At 38.8% G+C, this 9,213-nt stretch overlaps 1 non-coding gene across 1 annotated transcript; it reads left to right on the forward strand.

Moving 5' to 3' along the window:
- The first annotated feature begins 6,323 nt into the window (after positions 1-6,323).
- Positions 6,324-6,430, forward strand: LOC111765246 (U6 spliceosomal RNA). The gene has a single exon (XR_002797642.1). It is a non-coding gene; the product is annotated as a U6 spliceosomal RNA (small nuclear RNA).
- The last annotated feature ends 2,783 nt before the right edge of the window (positions 6,431-9,213 follow it).

Genomic DNA, 9,213 nt, shown 5'->3' on the forward strand with positions numbered 1-9,213 from the left:
TCTCTCCATTTTCCTGGGGCAGTAGGTCCCAGGGTCACCTTTGTATCCACAGGCCTTTGAGGCCTGAGAATTCAATTTTGTCCATGGGGGGGGGGTGGAGGGGAGAGCTGGCAGGTGCTGCTTTTAATTCACAGTTTTGCCATTGTGATTCTTTTCCTTTCCCCCTCTCTCCTCGTGGCAGTATCCAGCCTTCCCCTGGTGTCTCAAACCCAGAAAAATATTTTCCAGGTATTTCTGCCTGTCCTCCAGTTATTTATCTGGAGAGAGTCCTCTGTCTTTCTAAACTGCCATCTTCCCAGAAGTTCCCATCACAATATAATCCCCCAGCCCCATTACCATATAGAGATTCTGTGGATAAAATCCAAAACTATACAGTCCTACCCAGGCCTTTGGCCTAACTCTCCAAAAGCATCCCCAACCACTCTTTTACACTCTCTCTTCTGTTCCTTGAACTAGTGAAATGTTTCCCCCTTCTGTGCATTTGCTCTTCCTGGGTCTATAGCTAACGGTTTTCTTTTCCTAACACATTGCATGGCTGTGTCCTCATTCTTCAGGTGGTACCTTGATGGTCAATTCCCCTCATGTAAAATGGAATCTATATAAAGTAACACCCCATCCTTTTTTAGCAATCATAATATTCTTTTTTTTTTTAGTGTCATGCCATTTTATTGCTCATTAAATGAAAAGTGTTAATTGTGCCAAAAATTGTGAAGCACATTTACAATTTTTTTGAGATTTAAATGATCAAAGGGTCAAAATGGCCCATCATAAACCATACATTTAAATACCTGAACTACAGAACTTCAATAAAACTTGAGTTTTTCTTTTTTCTTTTAAACATTGGCCTTTATTCTTCTGGTATAAAAAGCTCAGAATGTATTCATTTTCTGTTTGACAGTTGTAGTCATTTTTAACAGCATCTGGTTCATAAATAATAAAATATGCATCTGGTTTTCTCCCAGCAATCTTCCAGGTGGTATTATGTTGACATTTATAAAGGGGACATGCTCTTTCTTTCCTCTTCTGGTCCAGGCTTCCAGCTCACGTTATACTTTCTAAAAGGCCCACCAGAGGTATAGGCTTTATATGGTCCTGTCACTGCACAGGAGCTGGGCTTGAATTTCAGTGGAATTTTGTCAAATAGGCTTAAAAGTTCTGGAAACAAAAAGGAACACATATGTATATCACTGAAGATATCCTAACACCACTGGCTATATATTTATGTAGAAATTGAACTTGGAGGAAAATTCAAGCTCCCAGATAACCATGTGAAAGAGAAAATGAGCAAGAATTCCCCTGAGTGTCAAGAAAGAACAATGTTTTTCAAACTGTTGGATAAGCTGAGTAGTTTGTAGCTCTCCCAGCAGCTGGGATGGCATATTTCCTTGTCTTTTAGGTGGGCTGAATACTCCACCTAGGATTAAGATCATAATAGTTTTGGAGAAATAATAATGAGTAAAAATTGCTCCAAGTAAAAAAGAAAAGTCTTGGAGCACTCATCAGGTAGACCTGTCCATTATTTGTGCCTGGAACAGATCCATATTGGCCCCAAAGCAGGTGGTGCTGGGGAGAGAACAGTTCTCATCTCAAGGGTCTGGGAAGGAAGCAGCACAACCAAGGAAGGGGCCAGCTCCAGTTTTGGAAAACAAGGTGGAAGCAGCAGAGATGAGGATGGTGTTTCCATGAGGAAACATGGTGTTTTCTGGTGAGTGTCTGTGGTTCTACTGTACCCAGGAGATGGTTGACAGGAGTCCAGGGGTGAGGTCAGCCAGGTCTCCCCTGTACGGAGCCAGCTGCCAAAGCAAAGGCAGGGCTGGAAGGTGAGCAGGGAGGATGGGAAGCATGGGCCAGACCCACCTTATGGATTTGGGTTGCTGCTACATTTTGGAAGAATGGAAAGTAATAAATGAATTGCATTTTCAGAAATATCTCTTTTGGGTATTTGCTATTCTCACAAGGCTTTGCTTGTGGCCAATGCTATTATGGTTGCTTTGGCATGTGGGAGGGGGTTTATTTAATATACAAAATTAAATCTGAACATTCTCCTTAATTTTATATATATTTGATACAACTCATGCTTAATCTATAATCAACTCACTGATGTGTAAAAAATTCCATTTTAATTTAACTGATAACTTTTTAAAATTCCAGAATTTTAGAGTTACTAATATTCAACCTCACTCAGTATTTTGATTGGAGAGTTTAATTCATTTACATCTAAATTGGTTACTGATATGGGAAAACTTCTTTCTGCCATTTTGCTATTTTTTCTATAAGTCTTCTATCGTTTTTGGTCTTCATTTCCTCCAATAATGCCTATTTATTTCTGATTTATATTTTTTAGTGTATGTTGTAATTCCTCTTCATTTTCTTTTCAGCATAAATTTTATTAATTTCCTTAGTGGTTACCATGAAGATTACTATTAACATACTGATGTTACAGTATGTAGTTTGAATTGAAAATACATTATGTTCAATTATATACAAAAACTCTGTTCCTATATAGCTGTCTATGTTGTCTCAAGTTATATGATCATACATGCATGCACTTTTCCATAGTCTTATAATTTCTTAAATGAATTTGTATTTTAAAGAACAAGAAACAAAAAGGACTTACAAACAAAAAATGCAATATAATTGGCTTTTATGTATACCTAAGTAGTTATGTTTCCTGGAGATCATGTTTATTGTCTAGTGTCTCTTCATTCCAGCCTGAGGAATTGCAGTCCTCCTCAGCCAGTTACGTAAAGAGATTGACAGTTACTTAAACATTTAAATATACACTTACTATTTGACCCAGCAATTCCACCCCTTTCCCAAGAAACATGAAAAGATATATCCACAGATAGAATTTCCATGAATTTTCATAGCCATGTTGCTCAAAATAACCTAAAAGTGGAAACTACCTAAATGTCCATCAAATTGTAAATAGAAAAGTAAAATGTGATACATGCATGTAGTGAAATACTACTTGCCAATAAAAAAAGAACTAACTACTGAAACAGGCAACAGTTAAAATTTAAAATATCATGCTATTTGAAATTTGCCAGACAGAAAACATTACATACTTTACAATTTCAAAGATATGAAATTCTAGAAAATGCAAAAACATAGTGAGAGAAAACATCATTTGTCACCTATGGCTGTAGTTAGCTTGTAGGATGATTGTAAAGAAATATTGGTGGTATCATACTCTAAAACCCAATTGTAATGGCTGTTGCATGATTCTACCTATTCACCAAAGTCATCAAACCAAAAACATTTAAAATATGTAAATTTTATGGTATGGAGTACATACCTTATAAAGATGTAAAAAAAAAAAAAAAGAGGTTAACTCTTCTCCTCTGTTGTTAAAATGGTAACTATATATTCATTTTCCCTTAGCAGTATCTGTTGCACACCTACTGTGAGGTGGACACTCTTACCCACTCTGAAGTGAAGTCACTGGTGGTAGTGATGTGGGCTATGGGTGGAAGGCTCTTTGTCTCTTCAGAATAACTAAGCTGTTTGACTTGTGTCTCTTCAGAAATAACTAAGCTGTTTGACTTGTGAGTGTGGAAAGATAAGAGGCTGCAGTCCTGCCCTTAGGGAAAATGGCAAACAGGCTCCAGTCCCAGGAAATGTTTAACAATGCAAGAGCTGTAAACTTTAAGTATTTAGGGGAAATGCAAAAACCAAGGCTTATCTAGAACGTCTGGAGTCCTTGCTAAAAGCTTACCTAAGATGTGGAAGAGATATATGCTAATTGAAGCCTATTGAGAACTGAAACAAAGGGACCATTTGGCCTTTCCTCTCTGTATAAAAGACGTTTGAAAATCTTGTTCGGGGCTCGGGATTCAAACTGAAAGCTCCCGAGTCTGGCCGGCCGTCAATAAACCATTTTTTCCTTCTCAAAATCATTCCTGAGTCCTGGCCTCTCTATACTCAATTAATTGAACTTCTCTTAAATTCCACAACAGTAGGATCCATCCAGCAAGTTAGCAGGAAGTGGCGCACTTCAGGATTTCTGTCTGGTGATTTGGTGAGAAGTTTGAGTTGGTCATTTGAATCTCCCTGTCTAGCATGTTCTATCTGGCCTCCTCTCACCTGAATATCATCCAACTCTATAAGCTGAACAAGTTAGCCTCTCTGAGCCTCAGGGTCCTCTTCTTTGAAGTATAGATAACAGAAGTTTTCTTTAAATACTAAATGAATTAACATTTGTAAAATTTCAGAATATCTGGTACTTAAGGTCAGTATAAAATATGCGTGGTAAATAAAATAACTGAACAGCCTCCCCCGTTACACTAATTGTCAATGTTTGTCATACATAGAACAATGTTCAATATTGTAAGAGTTGATGCCATTTTACTTTTCAGTTGAAAAACACCCACGAGCTTCCCATTATTTTCTGATAGCTAAACTAATTATCTAGACAAACTTCTTTTACTTGTGTGGATTAACCATTTTATCTTTTTATATTCCTGAGGACCATTCAATTTATGAATAGATAATGATTAGATTAATTATTCTCCTGCTTTTGTACATTTAGATTGATGACAGCTTTTGGTTTGAAAAAGAAATAAAACAAAATTATTACTGTATCTAAGAGATTAAATTGAAGACAGGAGGTCATTCTGTAGAGTACTCTTAGAAAAGTATCAGCCAGATATCATCAACTGCCAATGTATACAAAGCCTCAAGCAACAACATTCCTCAAAACCCCAAGGAAATCTGGACACCATAAACAAACTACAAGAAAAAGGACTCCGTAAACTATTTGAAAGATAATTGGAGCACCCCAAATATCCACCAACCACAAACAACTAATGTAATCTCCTTTCTCTTTTAAATCCTTTGCCTAGAAATGCACAATTCGGGTTGCTGCCTGAATCTGTGCTCCCCTAATTGCAATTCTAAGACCCCATATAATGCCTTTGTTGCCTTGCAGCTCAGTTTGTTATTTCTTGGTTAACAGCTTGTTAAGATTAAAGTTGGCTGGCACAAAAATGACAGAGCCGGAAGTTTTACAGAGAGCTTCTTCCACTGGAAAAATGAAAGAGCTGAAGGAAAAAAAGACTGGAATTAACTAGGTGGTAAATCTAGAACCTGAATGGATTTTTAGAACAACCTCAGGAGTACCAGAGGAAGCAAGAGATTGCAGAGTTCAGCTTTTTCAAGTGAAGCAATTTACCAGTGTCCAGCTCCAATTGCTCAGCCCTGCAGCAGCAGCTGCAGAAATGGCTGCTGCTGCTGTGGGGCAGTCCAGGATACAGGACTGGCAGAGGAAACCTCTTCCTCAAAAGCTGGGGTTGAGGGGTGAGGTCACTTTGCTGCATCTGGGAGGGACCAGTACACGGAAGCTGGCCTCAGTGTCAGCCCTCAGGGCAGTGGTGCTGACAGCCTCCCACAGCTTCCACCCAGACATAAAGAGCTAGTGTCATTTTTTTCTTCTGGGTGTGGGCATTTCCCAGTCTGGCATTGTGTAGGCTCTGAACTTGCTTTCAGCCCTACCAGTAGCAGGTTCGTCTAGTCTCACAGCAGCATCTACCCAGACTTAAAGCCCCAGTGCACTTTTTCATTGGCTGGGTTTCTTCCTTATCTTTCTTATGTTGTTAGTTCTGGCAGATCCTTAAGTGCCCAGTGCACATGTTAGTCTCAGTTTCCTTCAGAAGCAGCATCTTCTGACCTTACATCAGCATCTATATGGGCATAAAGAGAACTTGCACCTCTTTCTCCTTTTCCCAATTTTTTGTTTTTTATTCATTTTTGCATTTCTCTGCTTTATGGTTTTGGTCCTGGCAGATCCCTGAAGAAGTAGAGATGCTGGCCTAGCTTTGGCCTTGAAAACAAAGTTCCTGGTTTCCCACCTGCATAAAACGAGACTTCAAGAGTCAGTGCACTTCTTTTATCCCTTGTTTTTTTTCCCTGGGGTTTTTATCTGATTGTTAATATTTTTAATTTTCCTTTTGTCCTTCTTTCTCTTATTCTAGTTTTCCTCCCTTTTTTCCCCCTTCTTGTTCTTAAACTGTGGACTGAAGACTGGGAACACTAGATTTCCAGAGTGACAAATACAGTATAATATACAGAATATTCAGTTCTCCAAAAAATACACAACATACAAAGTGACAGGAAAGTATGAACCCATCAGAGGAAAAAAATAATTCAATAAAAAATAATACAGATTAACTTCAGCCTCTGGAATTGCTCATCAAAAATCTTACGACAACTCTTATAAATAGGGTCAATGTACTAACGGAAAACATGGACAAAAACTAGAGAAATCAGGAAAACAATATATAAACAAAATGAAAACCTCCATAATTAGTGAAAATTACAAAGAAGGGCTCACTTTCACAGCACATATACTAAAATTGAAATGATGCAGAGAAGATTAGCTTGGCCCCTGTGCAAGGATGACATGCAAATTCATGAAGTGTTCCATTTTTCTTTTATCCCAAATAAATACCCCTTATAAAAGCAAAAAAAAATTACATAGAAGAGCCAAATGGAAATTTGGGCACTCAAATTTACAATAACTGAAGTGCAAAATCAAAATAGATTGAATTGAAATTCAAGAGAGGTTGGAGGAGGCAGAAGAAAGCATCAGGGCAATTGAAATTTTCCAGATTAAGGAGCAGAAGAAAAAAGAGTAGATCCTGAGGAACCTTTGGAACACCATCAAATGTAGCTATATATATATATATATATATATATATACACACTAGTAGTCCCAGAAAAAGAAGAGATAAACAGCCAGAAAAATATTTAAAGAAACAAGTCTGCTTTATAAGTTATAAAAGGAGTATGCCTAACTTCAGTCCATCTCTGCATGCTGCAGGCTTCCAGTGTCCACTCATTTCATGGGCTCAGGTGGACGCTTCAAAAGAACACAATGGAGTATCTCCTCAGGGGTTTCAATCACCTTCCAATCCTAGAAGAAGGTTCTTCTGATGGACATTGATTTGTCTGAATTTAACACATGCCTCCAATTGCCATGGTGATTCCTATAAAGTTGTGCCCATATAGGGCACATGTAGTTTAAAATTATATTAGGTATGTAAAAAAATAAAGACCAAAAAAAATACATACATAAATAAATAAATAAATAAAATTATATTAGGTATGATTATAGCAACACAACGACACTTGGAACAGTTGAAAGCAGAACCCCTTACCATATATAGCACCAAACAAGGGAAGCCTGCTCCACAGAGCCATTCAGGGCTTTTCAGCAGAGGAAAACCACAAGCTGGAGCCATGTGAGGGGACAGTTTAAGTATAGCAGGCAAGGTAGGGTTAGCTAGGATTTAAGGGCTCTCTGTATCAGGTACTTTGAATAGTTTAGTGTGCTCTGGGTCATAGGGCCTGCACCTAGGTATTTTGGTTGAATCATGGAGTGTGTTCAGCATGGCTTGTGCTTTCTATGGTGATGATTTCGTGGTCCAGGCTTTTAATTGGAGTGGCCTCTTGACCAGTGCTGTTATTCCACATACAATAAGCATTAACATTACAAACATGTCTTTATCTACCTAATACATAATCAAGGGCCAATCTAGGGTCAAATATCATTATCACAAGGGTTATCTGGCCTTGATTAAGCAGACCTAATATTCGTTATCTATTAGAAATGTGAAATACTAGAGTTGGAGACATCCATAATTAGGTTTCAATGATTTTTGATAGTTGTTTCAGAGAAATGGTTCCTGCAGCCATTCCAGCAAGTCTCAAATGGGTTGCAATACCATTTGTGGCATACCAATAATGCTTGGGGGAGTGGAAATGATTAACATTTACATAACTAGGAAGGCCAGGGGAGTCATCTGTTTGTGACTTGGGGGTAGTGGAAGTGCCAAGTAATAGAGATTAGCACCTCTCCTGGTTTGTCTTTTGTGGACCCCAGAAAATTATGCTCTTCAGCTAAACTATTCCTGTGCCTGTAAAGATTAGATACAGTTATGGGACTGATTATATCACTTGATTAATTGTTTTTCATTGGACTACATCAGTGATGTATGAGTCACATTGGGTCTCTGCCCTTTTGCTGGATCTTACAAAAACTGAGAACACACAGAGAGACACAGAGAGAAAAAAGATAAAAAGAAAAGAGAGCTGCCATTTTGACCCTGCCATGTGAGAGAGGATCCCAGGCAGTTGAAGCTGAAGCATGAAGTCCACAAGAAACTGGTCCATGTAGCACCTAAATGCTCAAGAGATGAGCCGCATGCTTGGTCATCACAGCAGGACTTAGGGAGAAAGTAGAGCAGCCAGAGGTTAAGAGAAGATGCACAGAACAGATTAAGATTAAGAAGGAAGAGAGGAAAGAAGTTGGCAAGTAATGAAAGGTTGTTCTCATACTTACAATTCCAGGAAAATAACCACTAACAAGAGATAGGAACTTAGGTAAGTTTCAGTGATTTGCTGATATAGGGACCAACATAAGGGACTCCATTTAGGGTCTACTTAATTTATTTAACAATTTCCCCCATTTTGATCTGGCTCTCCTACATTCTGGTTTATTGGACTTACCCCACTCAGCTAACATGGAGTTGAAGAAGGTCAACCACCACACCAGGGAGCCAAGAGTGCCTACAGCTGAAAGCAGGAGGATTGTATCCAGCACCCATGTGGAATCTAAGGCCCCTATTGATATAGATGTGGAGTGGACATAACCACTCCAAGGTCCACAGGATGGAGGAATAGAGTATGGATTAGAGTGGACTTACTGATATTCTATTCATGAACTATTGTGATTAGTAATTGAAGAAAATGTGGCATTGGTGTGGAGAAAGTGGCCATGGTGGCTGCTGGGGGTAGGGAATTGGAGGAAGAGATGAGATGTGGGGGTGTTTTCAGGACTTGGAGTTGTCCTGGGTGGTGCTGCAGGACAGTTACCGGACATTGTATGTCCTCCCATGGCCCACTGGGTGGAATGTGGGAGAGTGTGGGCTCTGATGTGGACCATTGACCATGAGGTGCAGCGGTGCTCAGAGATGTATTCACCAAATGCAATGAATGTCTCATGATGATGGAGGAGATTGTTGTTATGGGGGGAGGAGTGAGTTGAGGGGAGTGGGGGTATATGGGGACCTCATATTTTTTTAATGTAATTTTAAATTAAATAAATAAAGACAAAAAAAGAGAATTTAATGTATTGAACACCACTTTTAGTTACTGCCTAAGGTCTTGGAGTAGTACTTGCAGGTTGTTTCCATTTTGGGCTCAAATGGTCAT

This window comes from Dasypus novemcinctus, unplaced genomic scaffold, assembly GCF_030445035.2.
Source record: "Dasypus novemcinctus isolate mDasNov1 unplaced genomic scaffold, mDasNov1.1.hap2 H_1, whole genome shotgun sequence".
NCBI lineage: Eukaryota > Metazoa > Chordata > Mammalia > Cingulata > Dasypodidae > Dasypus > Dasypus novemcinctus.